The sequence below is a fragment of the Ochotona princeps genome, chromosome 24 (assembly GCF_030435755.1).
Source record: "Ochotona princeps isolate mOchPri1 chromosome 24, mOchPri1.hap1, whole genome shotgun sequence".
In the NCBI taxonomy this organism is placed as follows: domain Eukaryota; kingdom Metazoa; phylum Chordata; class Mammalia; order Lagomorpha; family Ochotonidae; genus Ochotona; species Ochotona princeps.
The window spans coordinates 26932651-26952141 of record NC_080855.1 but is presented as its reverse complement, the minus strand read 5'-3'; the positions used below and the strand labels follow the sequence as shown (position 1 = coordinate 26952141).

Genomic DNA, 19491 nt, shown 5'->3' with positions numbered 1-19491 from the left:
TGGCAGCACCCTGGGGGAAGCAGGGGTTATTTCCTCATATTGGGGTGGAGGTGCCCAGGAAGAAGGTGTCAGGACCATTCCTGTTGTCCTTACGGGTTCTTCCACACCACTGCCATAGCCCCCCTCTGTTCTGGAGGAGCCCCTGGGAAGGTGGCCTCTAGAGGGACACGGCGCTCTCTTCCCTACCTCTGCCACATTAATAACTTGCCTCTCAATCGCTGGTTCCCACACCTGAGATGGCCAAGCCCGCTCAACGGAAAGAAAAGAAAAACAAGTTTGCTCTCCTGAGTCACAGCCCTAATGGAGGGCTTGGCATGGACCCGTGCATGGCCCAAACTTCCAGTGTTCAGTGCGGTTGGAAATTACTTAAAATCATAGGCAGCTCCAGCTTCCAGGCCTGCAATGTGGGCACTGAGGGAATACGGCAGAGGCTGGATCTGTAACAAGGTCTCTGGCACACGTGCTTACAAGAGAGCATGGCCCAAGTCCCCAACATATAGTAGGTGTTTTTTCCTATTGGTGAGTAGAATACACCTGTGTGCACAAAGATAGCTAAACGAATGGCAAAAGAGCAACACTGGGGATTTTGGGGAGGTGGGCTTTGGGGTGACTTTTTTGCTTCTTCATTACTTGGATCAGCACATCTGACCCTTTCCCCCTTTTTGGAAAGGCAGAGGTGTGTCCCATGGGGATGCACCCAGCCCAGACAACACAGCCAAACAGCAAGGACACATTGTGTCCACCCCAGGTTGCCACAGCCTCCATCTCCAAGTGGACGAAGACAGGGGAGCTGCCAGCCCTGTCTTGAGTTACTGATCCACTTACTGCGTTTGCCAGGTATCATGCCAATTATATAGTAAGGACCAAAATTATGTTTTCAATCTCCAAAAGCCACAAGGTGCCCTCAAACCCACTGAAAACAAAAGAAAACAAAATCCAAACCACCCCTGACCACGAAGAGACACTTGTCACCAGCCACCTCCCTTCTGGCGGCAGGATGCCTGAACACTCCAAAGCACTAAGCCTGGCTCCCCATTCTACACACAGCACACGATGCTGAAATGGCTCAAACCGCAAAGCTGGCCGGAAGAGCTGCGGCCAGTGAAGGGTGCTTCTAGGAAGGGCAGGTACCTGTCTGCCTGGAGGTGGAGGCAAGTGGCTCTTGCTCCTTCTACTCCAGCTGGGCCCCTACGAGATGGGAGGACAGTCAGGCTCCATTGGGTCCCCCTGGACAGGGCGCAGAGCCACATGAACACAGACAGGACCTCAAATACTAACCACAGCCGTTCCCAGAAGGTCACACTCCACATGGGTTGAATGGAAAGGCGAAGGTCCTGCCAGCAGCAACGGAGGCATGACCTCAGATTAGGTGTGTGGTGCTCAAAAGCTCACACTGCTTCATTCCCACCAGGGCTGCCCGTGCCACCTGAAAGGCATCCTGGACTCCAGGAGTTGGCTGGGAACAGGTGGCACAGCTGGTTGGCTACAGACGGGCCAGGGATAAACGAGGGAGGACTAGGCATGTGCACCCTGCAGGGAAAGGCGCTGCTCATTTACTGTCCTGAGACAACCAGCTGGCAGAGGGTGGGCGCCAGCATGCCTGACTTCCACAGCCAGCTCTTTGGCATGGAGCAGACACGGCCCGGAATGAGAATCGTCTGAGATAATCCTGGAGTCGAGGTGTGATCCAAAGACACACCTGCAGAAACCAGGCCTCCTGGAATAAGAATTCAAAAAAAAGGCCTTCGTTCCGTTTCACTTGTTCTGTGAAAGCAAACCTTTGGGCTGATGTGTCTGCCTCACAGACAGGCGGTTTCCCTGCTGGGAATTTTCCTGTCCTGGCCGGGGGGACTCCACCCTGTCAGCTTTGGGAGTAGTCTTTTTCTCCCTGAGTCAGAGTTTTCTGGAAGGCCTCCAGCCCTCCAGCTAAACCTGCAATACCCTAAAAAGGTAGGTGAGCAGGGCTTCTAGGATTTGCGCGTCTTTCTCCACCTACGGGAGTAGAAGTTGGGTACATATCTACCAAATGAATGCAAAAAAACAAATCTGGGAAACAATGTGTGTTGGCATGCTCCATTATACCCGCCGACGTGCAAACAAGGAGGCGGCTGGGCAGCAAGGGAAGGAGGGGGAGGAAGGCATGTAGAAGGAGGATCTTTCTGGCGGGGGTTTAACAAGTTGTTCTTAGTGTTTTCTGCTCTTTTAAGGTTTGCAGTGGACTCTGGAATTGAGCAACTCCACGATGCCCCTCAGAACCCATATATGTGTCCAAAAGCTTAAATGGGGTAATTAAAAACTCAGAATTCTTCAAAGAATGCATCTGCTGACTAGTTAATGCAATAAAGGTTTCATTACTGAGCTGTGATCGAGCCTGAGATGAAACAGACCAAGTTCAAAGACGCCAAGACGGGAAAAGAGCAAGAGCGGAGAAGAATCTATCCTCTAGTCCACACGCGGAGATTGCACCTGCTGGTGGTGGTCTGACAGGCGTGTCCACGAAACTAACTTCGGAATGCCATGGACATACTTGGCTCCCCAGAGTTTGTCCACAGCACCGAACAGAGGTGCTAGATCTGGCTTTGATTTCCACTTGATTCTTCCAGCGGGGGCCGGCATTGTAGCACAGTAGGCATTGGTTCAGTCCTGGCCGCTCCATTTCTGATCCAACTCTCTACAAATGCTCCCGGGAAGGCAGTGGAAGATGGCCCAAGCGCTTGGGCCCCTGTACTCACGTGGGAGACCCGAATGAAGCTCCTGACTCTGGCCACGCTCAGCCATGGCTGTGCAGCCATCTGGGGAGTGAACCAGTAGACGGACAATCTCTCTCTACCTCTCTTTGTAACTCTGGCTTTTCAATAAATAAATCCTCCCAGCACAGTGAAGAAAGCCACCTGACCCATGGGGGGCTGCCAAGGCAGTGTCCCCAGCACAGGGAGGAAAGCCTCCCCATGTGAATTCTGGGTCCAGCACAGGTTGGGACCAGCTTCTCACTGACCCCCTGCAAAGCAGCCTCCTCCAGGGAGGCACAGGCAGGGCTCCTGAGGTTCTCCCCATCCTCCCACCCTGATGGCGAGCGAGTTGGCCCGCTCCCGGAGTCCATCAGGGGCTGAGGCTCCACCAGGCTCAGGTTGATAGGAACAAGCTGCCCTGCTGGCTGCTGCTATGACAACGAGGTCAGCTTGTCAACAACAAACCCCAGCTTTAAAAGAGCCACCTGCCTTAAGGCAGCCCACACGTCACCCTCTTTTTCTGACTCTCAAATTTGTAGCCCAGTGCCACAGGTAGGGGGCGAGGGGCAGACTCTTCCAGTGGTTCCCAGCCCCTCTGGCAGATGGCTGTGTGACTCTGGGCGAGCCACGGTTCCTCTCTGAACCCAAGTCTTCTGCAACATGTGACAGGGCAGGCTACGGATGGCCAAGGGGGCAGTGAGGTCATTGCTATCCTGAGGTTTTCATGGGCGGGGCAGAGTGCAGGCTTCGCACCACTGTGTGCGATCCATAGATGCTGACAGGGCAGTAGTGTGCCCCGTGATGTGCCCAGTGAGGATCGGACAGGGCCAGAGACGCTGCTCTGACTGCCCCAGAGCTCACAGGCCGAGGAGAAATCACAATGGGAGGCAACGGGAAGGAGGCAGGGATAGCGTCAGAGTACAAGGAAATCAATCAAAGAGGAGCCGGGCGGCGGCCCCAGTGCAGGGCTGCAGCAGGGACAGCTCTCCCTGCCCAGGACCTCCTGCCCCACCCCTGGCTCCATGGGCTCCCACCTCCACCACCACTTGCTTCCTCGCGGGAATGTGTGACTCGGGGAGGGGGGGCTGTGCGTCTCTGGGTGAGCTGCTGCCTTCTCACCAGTGAAGCCGACACTAAAGCTTCCTCCCTTGGTGAGGCTGGCCCACATCTGGAACATGCACTCAGACAGGGGGGACATTGCAGGTTGGTGGCTATGGCCACCAGGGTACCTACACAGTAGTGTGTGAGACCGCACATGGCTGTGGAGGGGTCCTAGGGATTCCCACGTAAGCAGTGCCAAGGCCAGTCGTGGACGTCTCTCCTTCTGGGCACCTATAGTGTCCACACTGGCTGCTGAGTGACCAAGTTCAACAACATAGCCAAGTTTCACACGTACCACACTAAATCAAAGCAGACAAGCTCGGGGGCTCCTGACTGGGTGAGCCATTTCTGGCGACATCCTAGGAAATGCAAAACCAGCAGACAGACTGTGGCTGCCACAGGCTGGGGGCGGCAAGGGGCCTCTTCTGGAGAGAACAGTGGGGCCACCTTGAATCTCAGTGCTGGGGTTTGTGGCACAAAACTACATGGCTGTCAAAACTCAGAGGCAATATCCGCAATGGGTGAACCTCACTGAGCACAGACTGGACTCTGCAATTCTTCACCCTAATCCTGGCGTTTGGGGGTCGGGGCTGCGGACTGCGAGAGTAAGGGTGGAAGAGATGAGGTCACAGGAATCTTCTCGACCTTACTGTCTCCCACTAATTCTGACAATCTCTGGTGCCTGTTGGAAAGAGTGAGTATCCATGAAGTGAGCTGAGTAGTGGGGGAAAAAAAAAAAAAAAAAAAAACGAATGCCAGGGGCTCCAGGACACCCAGGGGTCCGGCTCCACAGGAGTTCTCAGCTGGACTGCATGTCACAGCCAGGGGGTGACTGGGCAGAGCAGGGAGGCACCCGGCTCTGGCCAGGTGAGCTCAGGCCAGGTAAAGCTCCCTACGTGTGAGCCCCGTCAGCAAGGGCCTGGAGCCATGAGTGCCGTGTCCCTGCCCCTACTCGCCAATGTCGTCACACATTTTGCTTGTAAACTGCTGTCACTCACGCACACATACACTTATGTGCTTGGAGATGCCATGCAAGGAACACCCCAGGCCCCAAACTCTACCCTGGGCAGGGCCACTGCGCACTTGATTTCTTCCCTCTGAATTCCCTCTGGTCATCACCCTGCCACCAGCCCTCAGCCAGGGGGTGCAGAGGTAGGGGAGTGCTAGGCCCTTGAGGGCACCCCACCATTGCTGCACACTGTGAGTTTAGGGGGCTCACATACCTGGGGCCCAGTAGGGGACGGGGAGATCAACATTGGAAGGAAGAGATGGGGGGAGGGGAGCAGAGAGACAAGGCTGTAGCATGTCTCAGTCCCAGCCCTCAGCCCAGTCCCCCCCAGTTAGTATGTACGGCTGATCCTGAATGCAAAGTCCCAGGCCCTTCCCAAGTTAGGCCTGATCACATCTAGGGCTGGGCCCAGGAACAATCAAGTGTCCCGAGACTTTTTTTTTTTAATTTAATTTTACTTATTTATTTTTAAAATTTTTATTTGATAGGCGGAGTTAGAGAGAAGGAGAGACAGAAACAAGTCTTCCATCCACTGGTTCATTCCCTAAATGACTGCAATAGCCAGAGCTGAGCTGATCTGAAACCAGGAGCCAGGAGCTTCTTTGGTGTCTTCTACATAGGTACAGGAACTCAAAGACTTGAGCAGGTCATAAGCAGGGAGCTGGATCAGAAGTGCAGCAGCCAGGACTAGAACCGATGTCCATATGGGATGCCGGTGCCATAGGTAGAAGCTTAGCCTATGACACCATGGCATTGTATCCCACCACCCTTTGCCCTGGCCCCAAGAGACTTTTAAGAACAGTAAAGCTGTGTTAACACTGACACAGGGTGGCACCACTGCGATGGGAACCACCAAATGATATACACAGGGACTCTGTGACCACATGGGAGCTAGGCCTGTAAGTTCTGAAGCTTCTGGGCCACAGCAGGTAGGAACTGCGGCAGGAAGCCATGAGTAGGACAGGATGGTTCCCCAGGGAACAGCCTGTGTCCCGGGGCCAGCTGACTGTACCATCCTATTCTGTCCACTGCCCCTGCACTGGGCCACCAGCAAAGGACTCCTGGGAGGGAGAAGCGTGTACCCTGCTTCTCTGAGAAAGCTCCTGTCATACCTAGAACTCTCCTGAACTCCTGCCCAGCCCCTACTGCCAGCCCACGCCTCTGCTCACCAGGTGGGGAAATTCGCTCCCCAAACCAGCTCCTTCCTTGACTGCCCCCCTGGCCCTTGCTGCCCTTCTCAGCCCAGATTCTCAAAGCTCACTGTCTTGGGGTGCCCTGCTCCGCAGTCCGAGTGTCATGCCTTTGGCTCAGTCTCCGCCATCCTGTACCACACATGTACTCTGCACGTACTGCTTCCCTGGGCACTGGCAGGGCGCCTGGCTTGTAGCGACCAGGCTCTGTGGATAAGCCACAGTCATGATCTCCTGCACACTTGAGGCAGGGTAGGGGAGTGACGTCAAGTACCAGTGACTCGCAAATGTATCCAAGTCTCGGGTTCAGTCCTGAACTGGAACAGTGGGCCCAGTCTCACTGTGCCCACAGTGGATGGCTCACGCAGCCCCAGCGGGAACTAACTCTCTACAGGAATGGACTCCTACACACCCCTCAAGGCTTTGTCTCTTGCTTGGAAACATCCCATGAGGCATCATCGCACTCTGGATTCCTGCAGGATTTATTCCTGGGTCAAGGGTGTCAGAAGAAGGTGGGCTGAGTCCCCACAGAGCATTCCGTGTGTGAATGACAGGACCCTGTCGAGGAAAGAGCTCTGGGGGCTGGGCTTCTGTTCCTGCAGTCCCCAGGTCTGGGTTTCCACCGTGCCCAGGGAGCCATTCCTTGATCCCCCGACAGGGCCATGCGTTTGTCCTTCTGCTCCTAGAGAATCCAGCAAGCGCAACATGCTCTGTTGCCAGAACTGACTTGAAACAAACCCGAAAGTTTACTTTGGAAAGGAGTTAATGCTCAAAGTTGGAAGGCCTCTTCAGGACGATAAACACCTCCTTTGCCTGTCCTCCTAGCTCCTGGCACAGCGCCCTCCCCTGGTGGACGCGTTCTCCTGGGTCTGGAATGAGGAGTCGGGATGGTGACCAAGTCCAAGACTAGGCCAGAACCTTTGTGAGGTGCATTTACCGCCCACCAAACACTCTTCTCTAACTAATAGGAGGTTGTGGGCTGGAAGCTTTTTAAAAGTAGGACGAGGGCTCAGTGCGATAGCCTTGCATGCACTGGGATCCCATATGGGCGCCGGTTTGTATCCTATATGCTCCACTTCCCATCCAGCTCCCTGCTTGTGGCCTGGGAAAGCAATCGAGGACGGCCCAAAGCCTTGGGACTCTGCACCCGCATGGGAAACTCGGAAGAAGCTCCTGGCTCCTGGCTTCAGACCAGCTCAGCTCCGGCCATTGCTGCGACCACTTAAGGAGTGAGCCATCAGATGGAAGATCTTTCTCTCTGTAAATCTGCCTTTCCAACACAAATTAAGTAAATAAGTAAAAGTAGGACAGATTCTTGAAACTCCTGCAGTCTTTCCAAGTGATCAATGACAGCCCAGCCTCAACACATGCGCACACACACACACACACACACACACATACCCCCAAACCCTGGAGGAACAAACACCAGAAAATACAAGTAGCCCCTTTCCAAAGCCAAATAAAATTATGCCAGAGGTGTGAAAGGTGATCAGGGTCACATGACCAGGATTGGCATCTCTGATATTAGCTATGATATTGTCACAGACATGAAAGAAGCAGTCTTTAAAAATAGGAAAACGAAACCCAGGCGGCAGGATTCCCTGGCTCAAGGTGAGACAAAGTGAGAGGGAGCTTTTCAAACTTCAAGTGCACAACCAAACTTTGAGGTGGTTTCAGATTCCGAGTGGCTGTTTAACACCGAGCCCTGGGCCAGCCACCTCGGAACGGGAACACGCCGTCTGCTCCGGGTGGCGGCTGAGGGGGGCCCACGCACTTCCTGAGGACTCAGGGAACGCTCTTTGGGAAAGGATCAGCTCCTCCCCTGGTTGGCCATGGCAGCCTCCTCAGAGCAAGATTCTTATTTTACGCTGACAGCCTAGCTGACGTTATGGGGGGGGAGGAGGTGGAGGGAGTCAGGGAGGTTCGTGGGGAAGAGCAGGGAGGGCCAGTCACACTCATACAAAGCCGGCTTCCTCCTAAAAAAGCCCTGCCGGCCCTTTAACTACCATAAGATTCCATTAAAATTAAAAAGTTCAGAGTAGTAACCAGAAATAATGTTTTATCTATTTGATTTTGCCTTTAAAATCATTTCAAATTGAAGTTTTGAAAAGTTCTTCGAACTAGTTCTCCGAACTAGACGATGTTGTGGTTATTTTTAAATGCCTGGTTCAAAACGAGAAAGTCTCAGAGGTCAGCCACAGGTCGTGGGCACCAGCGCTGGGCACTTCTCTCTGCTTGTGCCCCGCAGGGCACCGCCATCAACGCAGGGTGGAAGGCCGACCGCAGCCGAGGGAGGCGGCCAGCTTCGCCCAAACACACATTCTCACTTTTCTACACGCCACAGACGGCGTAGTCACAGCCTCATCATCTTCTGCTGCTGGTCGTAATTAAAACAGAACAACAGCAACGAAAGAAGAAAAACCATAAAATCCATTAAGCAATCCATGACCACTGGGACTGGGAGAACCCGGACTGCGTATTGTTTGCCTAGGAAAATGGTACTCGGCTAAAGCTCTGAATTCCTTTTTAAAATCCCAATTCATTATTTAAAAAAAGAGAAAGGAAAATGTGCACTTAAGTACAAACACTGACAAAGGCTCTATAGTTTTTTTTTTTCTTAAGCTCCACAGAATCCCTGGAATAATGCCTGCCAACTAAAACACCTACTATGAATTTAGTAATGGGTTATGCAAACATAAATTACAAGGCCAGACATTTTAAAAGGAAAAAAAACCTGTGATTTATTGACACACTGGAGACACGGCAGGAGAGGAGCACTATTTCAATTTTCTATATATTCCTCAGCACCGCGGATGTGTTAATGCCAAAAGAATTTGAAAATAAAAATGACTCTTGCCTCTCCTGGTCTGAAGATGTGGGTTCGTTTGCTTCCAAAGGAGTGACCAATGGATTCATTTCCCACCCTTACAGTCAGGAAAATGCATATTCAGTGGGGCATTTTATCTGGTTTCAAGTGCAAATGAGCTGCCTCAAACAAAAGTATATCTCAAAAACCTTTATTTCAGTAAAAAGGAAAATAGAAATATTACGCACACTTATCCTCATAGCTCTTTCTGCAAAAAGCTAACACACGCACGTACTGGTGGAAGCGGCCCTGATTCTGTCTGCACTTGTTCCCGTCTTATCTTGCTGGTCGAGCCAGCACTTTTCCCGCACAACGGCAAAGCAGCCGTGCATGTAAAGATGAAATGACGCTCAGCAGTTGTGTGCGTGTCAACCAAGCAGCATCCACTCTCCTAATGAGCACCCTGGGCGCTTTCAGCAGAAGAGGCTTTTGCTTCTCTCCGCTGCGCCCACAGCGGACAGCCTGGCTAACGGTCATGTTCAAAAGCGCAGGCCATGGCGGCCGAACAAGTCCATCTCGGGAGCAGAGGCTGCTGACACTGCGCTGATGAAGACTGAGAGCTCTACACAGCAAGGATGCCAACAAAGCGGGAGCTCCCCTCTAAGGCGGGTACACATACACACACACAACATGCATGCAGCATAGGTTTTCTGGCATTGTGATTATGTGAACACACCTGGTCCCGGAGAAATACACTGAGCCCAGCCCCATATTTCAGACAAACCAAACAGCCAATAGACAGTAATGGCTTTCAGCTACTGATGACCGGGGCCAAAAATGAAGCAGCACTTAATCTTCGGGAGGAAACTGCCAATGCTGGGAGGCCCGAGCCGACCTCTCCTCTGACCTCAACCAGAGCCACCTAGGATAACAGAGCGAGGTTTATTTTTACTTCTGGCTCCAGACAACAACGGTCCACCCCGTGATTCCGACGATGTTGTCTCCACACCAGGCACTGGGGCTGAGGGAAGCCCAGGGAGGTTTGATGGCTCCCGCAAGTCACACCGGGAATGAAATTCACTGAAGAACGAGGCCTATGATAACTCCATCAACACGCTCCAAATCCACAAACCCCATTAAAGGAAAAAAAAATTTCCATTTAAAGAGAACTTTCGGGCCCAGCGGCGTGGCCTAGCGGCTGAAGTCCCTGCCTTGAACACCCCGGGATCCCATATGGCCACCGGTTCTAATCCCAGAAGCTCCACTTCCCATCCAGCTCCCTGCTTGTGGCCTGGGAAAGCAGTGGAGGACAGCCCAAGGCTTTGGGACCCTGCATCTGCGTGGGAGACCCGGAAGAAGTTCCTGGTTCCTGGCTCTGGATCAGCGCAGAAACAGCCATTGTGCTCACTTGGGGAGTGAATCATCAGACGGAGGATCTTCCTCCCTATCTCTCCTCCTCTCTGTACATCTGGCTTTGTAATAAAAAATAAATAAATCTTAAAAAAAAAAAAGAGAGAGAACTTTCAAAGTGGGAACTGGACAAATGACTCCACAAGCCACACAGAAGAGAGGGCCAAGTGCAGAGAGGCGATGCTGAAGAGCAAGGACATGCCTCTCCCTCCACCCACCCCTCGCCCACCTGTGACCTGGGGTCCCTTTCCAGAACAGCACACAGCATGCGTGGTGCCCAACAGAAGGACTGTGGGCTGGCCGCTCTGGGCAGGACTGGATAAACCACAGCCTCTCTGGTCCCCTTTCACATGACAGTAAACCCAACTAACCATCAAAAGAAATCCCAAGATGGGACTTTGACAACATCAGCCTGCAAGAGATTTCTACAACTGGATACAAAACAAAAAAGCATCCACCTTACACAGAAAACTAGGAGAGGCAAACTCAGCTGTATGAAAATGAACATCTTCCACATGACAATGGGCACTGTAAGCACGAGGACATGCCAAGCTGGCCTGCTACTCGGCAGAGTGACCGGGCAGCTCCCTGGACACAGGGCCTGTGAGAGCCATTGTCAAGTTCCTGGCGTGTCCACCCTAGGAGAGCCCTGAGCCACTCTCCAAGAAACACAGAAGAAAGAAAGGAGGGACTGTGACAATCATGGAGCCACTTGCCATCACAGAAGGGAAAAGGGTTAGTTTTTCACAGGGCGCTACTGTGGTATCAGTGGGTACCCAATGTGGCTAAAGCTGTGACAAGTGAGGTAGCTCTGAAGGTCAGGTCTAAACAAATACAGACACAGGGTCTCCCGGTACAGTGCCAGCTGCATGGTAAAATATACATGATATCAACACAGAAAAGCACAGACGTGGCTGTGAGTGCTAAAAGCAGATGGAAATGAAACATCAGTGCTGAACCCCTGCTTTCATGTGAGGCGGCGGCGGGGAGGGCTGGCGTGGCCAGGGGTTCTCAGCTGCAGGCAGCGTGGCAAGTCACAGGGCCAAGTGTTAACATGTGTTCAGTCTTTACAATGGGCGTGGGGATGTCTGTTTCACTTTCTACACGTTTCAGTCTGCCAAAAACAGTTTGCATTCAAAAGAAAAAAATTTTTTTTCAGCAGATTTCATCGCTCTATGCATCAAGTCACTACTACATCACCACAGGTGTGAGCCCAGGGAGAGGCCCTGGGCTGCAAAGGTGGGCAACTTCTCCGGACACACTCCTTCCCAGCCAGGAGCTCTGGGCAGAGACTGGGCAGGGCTCTCTGTTTTTTAGCATAGAAGTGGCATCAGTGGACTGACACAGGGTCCAGTGGACTCTGATCAGTCTTGGATACAAACAGCAACCTCAGCATGAGAAGACAGAGCTGCCGGGGTGCAGGTCTCCCCTGTGCAGTTACCTCTGGGAGCAAACTTCCCCCCACTGGAGGAGCAACTTGAGCCATCTCCACTAACTGGGGGACGCAAAAGCTCTGGCTGGCTTTGCTACCTGTTAGTCAGGACACCCGGAGTGAGCTTTTCCTCCCCTCTGGGCCTCAGTCTTTTCCCCTCTTGAAAGCACAAACATTGTGCCCATTTCAGATGGACCCTCAGAGTAAGGCACTGGTGTGCCAGACACACAGGAAGTGTTGCATGGCAGCTGTTGTGATAGGTCTGCCCTCCCATGCATGATGGTTGGCCAGAGATATTCAACTGAATGCACACCATGAGGTGGAGGAGGGGATGTCCAGTAACAGGAGGAGCTGCACGCAGGACGTGTCCAATGGGGAAGGGAAACAAGAAAGGGGGGTACCATGGTAGAGGCCGGTGGGGAGGTACGAGGTGGGGGTGATGAGCCACACAGAGCTTGACTAGCACCTCCATCTTGGAACCCACAGAAGAGGTGATGGGACCTGACTTGGCCATGTCTCTAGTTGGGCTGGGAGCAGAGCCAGAAGTAGCATCCGAGTGTTCAATTCCCAACTCAGTGTTCCTCCAATGGCATCCCACTATACCAGAGTGTCCTCCTATGACAAAAACGACCACAAACTGGAAAGCCCACACTCTCCAGAACAGGCCCCCAGTACTCTTTGTGAACTTATTTCTCAGGTAACCACCCCCCACCCCACCCCACACACGAAAACCAAGTGCCAAAAAGTCAGCACTGTGGTACAGCAAGTTAAACTCCACCTGCGGCGCCAGCATCCCATAAAGAGCAGGGGATTCAAATCCTGGCAGTTCCCTGCTAATGCAATGGGAAAGCAGCAGAAGCCAGCTCAAGTGCTTGGGTTCCTGTGGTGCACATGGGAAACCTGGATGGATTTAGTTCTCTGTTACTGGCTTTGACCTGGCAGAGTTAACCCCAGCAGTTGTGATCATTTGGGCAGTGAACAAACACATGGACGATCTCTGCCTCACCGCCTCTCTGAAATTCTGCCTTTCAAATAAATTCTTAAGGTGAGGAAAAAATAAAAACCAGAAACAAACAACAAAACCAAGAGCCAGAGTTAGTATTGGGGGGAAGTGGCTGAAGCCATGGTGTGTTACACCAGCATCCAGTACAATAGCACTGGTGTGAGTCACGGCTGCTCCGTTTCTGATTTCACACCCTGTTAAAGTGCTTGGATCCCCGTCACCCACAGGGGAAATCTGGATGGAGCTCCTGGCTCGGCCTGGCCCAGCCTTGACTGCTGTGGTCACTCAGAGCAGTTCCCCACAGCAAGTATGCCAAGGATAGCGACTGCTTACACTGAGGTGACTGCAATACAACTTCTGGGTACAGGCATTGTGGCACAGCGGGCTTACCCACCACATCAAAGTGCCTGGGATCTCGTCCCACCTCTGCTTTCAGTCTGGCTTCCTGCTAACATCCTTACTAGGAGGCAGCAAGAAGGCAGCTGAAGTAGGTGGTAGACCTGGATGGAATGTCTGACCCCCCTAGCTCAGTCCTGGCTGTTGGGAACATCAAAAGAGTAGAACAGTAGAAAGAAGATAACGTTCCTGGTTACCCTGCCTTTCAAATAAGCTTTTACAAAAACCACTTCTGGAATTGCTAGGAGATAATTCACTCAGGGGTTGGTGGTCTGAGCCTCGTGTTCAGGGGTCTGCCTGGTCCACTGCAAAGTGGCAATAATGGCGTTAATGATACCCTCCTGTGAGAGGCCTGTAAGGGCCAGTGCAGTGAACGGGACACACTCAGCAAGTACTCTATAAATATTAATAAGGAGTGGCCACAACTCTTGCCGAACCTTTCGGCTTTTGCTATTAGTTGTTCTACCTTAAGAACTGCACTTGGGCCAGATACAATGACTCAACTGGTTAATCCTCCACCTCCAAGCACCAGGATCCCATATGGGCACTGATTCGTGTCCTGGATGCTCAACTTCCCATCCAGCTCCCCGCTTGTGACCTGAAAAAGCAGTAGAGGATAGTGCAAAGCCTTGGGACCTTGCACCCTTGTGGAGGACCCAGAAGAAGTTCCTGGCTCCTGGTTTCAGATCAGTTCAGCTCTGGCCATGTGGCCATTTGGGGAGTGAACCGGTGGCTGGAAGATCTTTGTCTCCTTCTCTGTAAATCTGACTTTCCAATAAAAATTATAAGTAAATCTTAAAAAAAAAAAAAAACACTCAGCAAGGGCAGTGGCTGAGACAGAGCTCTACTACCTGAGTCCTTGAGTCCTCCTTCACAGAGGGACATTCTGCATGTGGATTGTCACCTGAGGTTCCATGCTCAGAGAGTAGTGTCTGAAGACAGCCCAGCAACAGCTGCCTCCACTCCACAGAGGGAGCAGGGAGAGAAATGACGGCCAAGATGCCTGTGGGAGTTGGGCTGTTTGTACTGTACTGAATCTAAAGAAACTACAGTCTAACCCGGAGCTTTGGTGTGGACTGGGCTCTTGTCGGGCCAGTGTGGTGGCATAGTACCAGTTCAAGTCCTGGCTGCCCCACTTCTGATCCAGCTCCCTGCTTGTGGCCTGGGAAGAGAGTGGAAGATGGCTCAATGCCTTGGGCTTTTGTGCCTAAATGAGACACACAAATGAAGTTCCTGGCTCCTCGTTTCAACCTAGTCCAGTCGCAGCCACCGTGGTCATTTGGGGAATGATCCAACAGATGGAAGACATCTTTCTATACCTCTGACCTTCAAGTAAAATCTTTTTTTTTTAAATTAGCACTTGTTTCAGTTTCAGATATAAAATCCTCTTGCAAACACAATTTTTCCCTTCAAAAGGGTCAGTTCTAGGAATATGCACATATCATGCTGTTTATTAAGCTTGTTGTATTGCTTGCCAAAGCTACACAGAACATTCTACAACTCACCTGCCTGGTAGTAACCACAAGGTAGTTATCATCATTCCCATGATTTTAGATGAGAAAATGGGGCCTCGGGAGTGGGCACCCTGGCACAGTGGATTGCCTGCACCCCATGTCAGACTCTGGGGTTTGAGCCCCACCTCTGCTTCTGATCCAGTTCCCTGCTAATGTGCACTGTGGGAGACAGCAGGGGATGTTTGTGACCCCGTGACAGACCCAGATGGAGTGCGTGGCTGCAGGCTTTAACAGGCCTGGTGCTGGCTGTGGTGGGTATTCGGGCACTGAACAAGTGCATAAGAGACCTCTCTCCTCTCTGCCTCTCAGATAAATAAAAGTGAGGTCAATGTTAAGACAGAAAAACCCGAGCAAGGTCATGGGACTTAAACTCCAACCCCCATGAACCTACACTCTCCTTCTTGGGACAGCCACTATGCTCTTGGAGAGTTTGTCTGTGATGCTTAAAATAGCCCAAAACAAACTGCCAGGTCATGAAGGAAGCGATGGGATGCAGGAAGGAAAGGCAACGCCAGCTCCACTGCTGCATCAACGTGTGGGACCAAGAGGCCACCCTGCGGGGCTCAGCAGAGAGCGGGGGGCTGCAGGGTCTCCAGGGACCACACACCACGGCTCTGACGGCAGGAGCTGGCGTGCACAGAGAACCTTAGAGATTCACTTCACTGCTCACTAACGACCCAAAGTTTCACTTTTCTGGGCCAAAGACAACAAACAGAATTGGGTCTCCCTTGAAGCCCAGGGCTCACAGACTGGATTTTGTGGGATTCACATTCAGTCTCAGCCTCCCAGGGCAGAGAAAGCAGCCCGGAATCTGACGTCCGACAGCAGCCGAGAGATAACAGCTGACGGATGGGACCAAGCCTTGAGTTGAGCGAGCTTTTGGGGACCCTGGCTGCTGAACAAAAATCATGCAGAACCTGAACTGTGGTCCTTGCTCTGTGTGCCCTGCATGACTGGAGGGACCCCGAGCTTGGGGCTTGTCCCCTGCGCGCCGAGGGCCTGGACTCTCCCAAGGATTGATGCCAAAGCGACACCTGAATGGTGAAGGGAAGTGGCCTCTGGGCCTTCGTGGTCTGGAACTGATGAAAGAGCAGAGCCCCAGGCTCACACAAACACGGCAGCTGGCAGGCAACAGGGTTCACGTGCTGCCTGAGCACTTTAAAACGATCCGGGCTAACCCACAGGATCCCTGGACATGACCATCTGAGTCATTGGTTCCACCCAGGACCTCCACAAGGCCACACAGGTCAGGATCCCCCTACACACATCCTAGCCCCACCCCATCTGTCCCAGAGGGGCCCTCAGCTATGCTCTCTCAGGCTGTGCTTGTCTGTCGTGTCCACTGAAGTCACAACTGTATTTTTAAGTGACTCTCCTTTTCCAGGGTGAGTCACACTGTGCAGTGTCTATATAAAGGCCGCAGACGTAGTGACTAAATGCATTTGGGCCGGGGCCACCACTATATATTACTACCCTGCACAGCCTGCCGCCCCTGCCTCACACGGGGAGTGAGAAGTGGACCTCAAGCCTCACAAGTGTCCTCCCTTGTTCTGTTTTTCTGCCTGGGCCCTGCGGGCCCAGCTCTCCTCAAAAACAGCTCACCCTGGCCAAGGAAGGGAAGACGCCTTCCCCGCAGCCCACCTGCCAGAGCCTGGAGGAGTTGACAACTAGTCCACAGCCACAGGGGGCGCATGCTTCCTCCACATGTTTTCACAGCTGTTATTTGAGGATGGAGACATCAGGAAACCACCCCAGGCCCAATGGAGAGGGCAAAGTAAGATTCTGGCACTTAGAAAACAGACACCTTCCCCCCCACCCAGCACAGTGCCATCAGCTGCAAATAGTGTGCCCTGCACAACCCAGGCCTGCAGGTACTGGCACCGGAGACTTGGGGGCTGTGACCCCTGTCCACCAGGGCCTCTCTTCCCCGGGGCAGGGGGATGAGGGGGACAGTGAGAACTAAGAGAGTCGGTTCCCTAGCCTGGCCACCAGGGACTGGCATTCCCCGGTAACGAGTGCCACAGGTCAGCTCAGCTGCTGTGGGCAGAAGCCAGGGAGGGTGACGTAAAGACGAGAATTGCTAGCAGTGTGGGCCAGACAGCATTGGGGGAGTCACACTCCACAGATTAAGAAATGTTTCAGCAAAAATCCTTCAGGAGAAAAAAAAAAAAAGGAACCAAAGGCTGCCCCAGACCCACAGCTCACATCCCTCAAGGAAGCGTCATCAGGGCCCGCCTTGGAGGAGACATAAATTAATGCAAAGCATCCTAGACAGACGCCCAGGAAGGAGCTGGGGCTAGGGACTGGGCGGCCAGGCAGGCGGGAGGATGGATTTATGAGCACGTTGTTGCAGCTCAGGAATGCGCCTCTCCGCCCCCCTCAGGCCGCCTCTTCCCTGCCTCACCAGGACAGACAACACAGCATGCACCCCCACGTCTGCTCTGGGAGCTGCACACCATTAGCTGCTCGTGTGGCCTGAGCTGGGCAGCACACCTAGGCACGGCAGGCCCTGAAGCAAGGCCTGCGTTCCAGGAGCACCAAGCCAGCCTCAGCAGCCCCCACCCCTGAGGGGGCTCCCTCTACTCAACTGATTCCCTCCCACAGAGCACAAAGCCTTCAGCAGGAGCTACAAGTCAGCTCCCAGCTTCAAAGCCACATCTGGGCTCAATCCAGATGCTCGTCTGGGTGGGGAGAAGCCTAGGAGCTCAGTGTGGCTAGAAAGCAGTGTGGAATCCCCAAGGCCAGCTTAGGTCCCGGGAGACAAGCAAAATCTCATTGAGAGGGAAGAGTAACATAAGAGCCAGGTCTTGGGGGGAGGAGAGGAACCCCAGAGCTTTGCCTCGCATGTTCCCTAATGGAAACTACCCACACTGTCCCAGGGGCTCACCTGGGGTAGGGAGAGACAACAGAACCCTCATGTGGGAAATCCAAGGATCACCCTGTACCCCTGGTCAAAGAAGCAGAGTGCAAAGACGCAGGGCAAGGCAAAGGGAAACTGCCAGGGTATGTGATGCCAGGCACTCAATCTACACACACTTGCCCCAGGCAGCCAGAAAGCTGCTGCTGCTCCTGCGTGTTTATCCTATGCACCAGCACAGCCCTGGGCAGTAGGGAAATCTGCACCTAGCACGTAGGTGCCTGGCCCCACAGCAGCCTGTGAAGCCCCTCATGGAGCCCCACTTCTCCACCCATCTCCTGCCCAGAGGGGTTGGCATAGCTGTCCGCCTAGCAAGCAGGCTGTGGCCCTCATTGGTCACCCACTCTGGACTTCTCGATCCTTCTTTCCTGGTTGTTCCCTTCCCATCCAGGGCACAAGTAGGAGGAAGCTGAGGGAGGATCCGCCTGTGATGTTGCTAGCAGAGCCCGTGGAAACAGTTGAATGCCAGCGAGACATGCCACACCGAACCTGTAAACAGGTGCATTTCTCAGGAGACAGAGCCCTAAATTAGGATGATCGATATCTTAAAGATTAGGAATTGGGCTGAAAAGCACAGCTGTTTGTTTACAATAAGGATTGCTGAGCCCCACAATGGGGCTTACCCCAGGGTGTTTGCAATGTCCTTGCCAAGAGCATTTTTGTAGGTGAAGCTGAAGGCAAAGGTGCTGGCTGTGCTAGCTTAGTTCTTAGCATGGCATCTCTATGTTCTACTTGTTTGAGGAGAGAGATAAGACACCTTTTTAAAACAGGGATGGGGTCCCAGCACCATAGCCTAGTGGCTAAAATCCATGCCTTACACGTGCCAGGATCCCATGTGGGCACCGCTTTATGTGCTGGATACTTCACTTCCCATCTAGATCTCTGTGGCCTGGGGAAGCAGCTGTGTGCAGCCCAAAGCCTTTGTACCCTGTGCCCATGTGGGAGACCCAGAGGAAGTTCTGGCTCCTGGCTTCAGATTGGCTCAGCTCCGGTGGTTGTGGTCACTTGGGAAGTGAATCAGCAGATGGAAAATCTTTCTCTCTGTCTCTCCTTCTCTCTGTCTCTCTGCCTTCCCAATAAAAATAAATAAAACCTTAAAAAATAAAAAAACAGGGATAGAATTTTATCCCTAGGGTCAAACCTGGTTGGCACATGCAAGGTGTTCCATAAATATTTGCAAAACCATGAACTGTTATTACAACCCAACTTTTGGAACGCTTCAAGCTGAAACTGCTTTTCAAAGCGGTGTTGGTTTTGCAAGGAGGAACAAGATTTAGATGCATCTCATGGGAATCCCAAGTTAATGAAAGGAACAAACACGCCCTAGTGCCAGGCCTGCACGGGGCAGAGGGTGCGGAGAGAGCCCAGAGCATGAGAACTGCTCCTTGCACCCTCCCCAATGGGCTCAACTGCCTGGCACCCTCAGGCTTCCTACATTGCTGACTCAGCCTTTGGTCAGGGCTGAAGGGACCCATCTGTCCTTCCAAACGCTGGTCCCCAAACACACACTGGGAAAGGCGGACACGGAAGGAGTATAGCTCTGGCACTGTTCACACTGTAAGGAGTCATTCCAATATCCCTCCCTGGACCCGGCGCCATTCCTTCTTCCTCACAGCTCACGAAATTCCTGCCGGCCTAGCTATTCACCAATCAGATGTAACCTGGCATTCCACCTGAATCCCATCCCACCCCAATCTTCCAGCCCCCTCCCCAACCCCGCCCACTCACCAATCATCCTTAGGCATTCACCTGCAGGCACCAATCCCCTGGGGGCCTGGCCTCAATCCCTCCCAATCCCCACCCCCTACACCTGGCAGACAAAAAGGCCCCCCCAGGTGTGGCCCGCTCTCTGGTCTCTCTTATCCCTCCCTCTCTGGTCTCTCTGGTCTCTCCCTCTCTCTTTCCTCTCTCCCCTTCTTTCCTGATCTTCACCACCTCTACCCTGTTCCTGCCCCGTTGGAATAAACCTCCTAAGATACCTCGT

The 19491-nt window shown here is 52.8% G+C and overlaps 1 protein-coding gene across 10 annotated transcripts in view; it reads right to left on the bottom strand.

The window, feature by feature from the left end:
- The window catches only part of CUX1 (cut like homeobox 1), a 298816-nt gene that overhangs the window by 202476 nt on the left and 76849 nt on the right, over positions 1 to 19491 (bottom strand). The window lies entirely within an intron of this gene.